This window comes from Opisthorchis viverrini, assembly GCF_000715545.1.
Source record: "Opisthorchis viverrini unplaced genomic scaffold opera_v5_162, whole genome shotgun sequence".
Taxonomy (NCBI): domain Eukaryota; kingdom Metazoa; phylum Platyhelminthes; class Trematoda; order Opisthorchiida; family Opisthorchiidae; genus Opisthorchis; species Opisthorchis viverrini.
Window position 1 is genome coordinate 952,275 of NW_008751818.1, and position 1,752 is coordinate 954,026.

The following is a 1,752-nucleotide window of genomic DNA, read 5'->3' on the forward strand; positions in this document are numbered from 1 at the left end:
AGCATTTTGCTCGCAGTTATTTGGTTTGCGGACCTTGACACTACACAGTGAGGGATCTGTGCACTTGTCCACGCCACGAACGTGGAAGAATGAAGTTCGTCATGTAGCCCCGCTTTGTATAAAGAGCACCGTGGCTTCCCAATCCAATTCTTTCTTCGACATTATGGACCGTAGAACGTACGTGTGACTCAGAGCCACCTATGGACAACCTAAACAACAAGTTGAAGCCCTTAAGGCTACTTAAACCCGGGACGATTGCACACTGCGTCGTGACGTCGCACACCATAGAGATTTGTGCTCGTATGAAGGAAATTGCTTTGGCGCAGTGCTGTAGTGGACTAGGACCTTATCAGCGTGTTCGGATAAATCAACAAGCAAAGTAACCAATACAAAACCACAAAATCACAGTAGGAATGGAATGAGTAGTCAAATGGTGATTCACGAATGTGTAGATCCAATGGTCCACTGCACCGATCCAAATGCAGTAACTGGCTGTGAAAGGAAATATTCGCTTGTCGGAATTTCCCAGATGGTTCCGCCTGCGTGATATATTCCACGGTAGGAAATTTATTCACGGTTAAACAAATGTCACAGGGATTGTTCAGCAGTCAACAAACAGTTCAACGGAGCGTAAATACGCTCGTTCAGCAAGAAGTCAGCAGGTCGCACCGGAAAATAGTGTATTCGTAACATCAAAACAAACGTCATGATACAATATGTACGACAGTTACAAAGTCTGGTTTAAGGTTAGGAAGAATGGTAAATGTGACAACGGATTACAGACACTACAGTACTCCCCCTAGAGCGTCAGGAATAATGTGACAAAACTCAAGGGGTGTAGTCTGCGAAGCGAACTGGAATCTTGCACGTTCGACCAACACGTGTTGGCTTCAGGAAAGGTGACGGATGATCGTCAGTACGTCGTGCTATAGGTTCGGGGTTCTCTGGGATGACTGTACTGGATGTTCGGGAACTTGTGGGTAAAGTGACTACAGTAGGGGGATCTAAGTGGGATTCGTCATCGATGAATGCAACTTTGAGTCTGGCGATACTGACGGAGTCCGGTTTTCCGTTCCTCTCAATCACAAAGTACTTGTCCTTGCGAGAAATGACTTTAAACGGACCATCATACGGATATTGCAACGGTCGTTTGACGCTGTCAACACGGACAAATACATGTGTACAAGAAGATAAACCGGGATCCAAATGTGTGCGTCGACCGGATTTCCGAGTGTCAGACGGGCGAAGAGTACGCATATGATCTTGCAGTCGACTGACGTATGTCGATGGTGAGAGGTCTTCATTGGGTGTGGATACACATACCATATCTCCGGGAAGACGTAGCGTTTGTCCATAGACAAGTTGGGCTGGAGTGCAACCAATATCCTCCTTCACGGTATTGCGAATGCCAAGTAATATCACTGGTATCGATTCGGTCCACAGCTGTGATGACGATTTAGCCATAATGGCGGCTTTCAGTTGTCGATGAAGACGTTCGACTAAGCCGTTGGCTGCAGGATTGTAAGCTGTAGTTTTGAAATGGTTGCATCCTAATAGCTGGTTCAGTTCACGAAACAAGGAACAGGTAAACTGACTCCCACGATCTGTAGCGATGCTCTCAGGGACACCAAAATAGGATACCCAAGAATCGACAAGGTGTCTGGCAACGCTTTCGGACGAACAATCGCGCATGGGGGTCGCTTGAGGCCAGCGTGTGAAGCAATCGACTATTGTTAACACATAGGAACATTC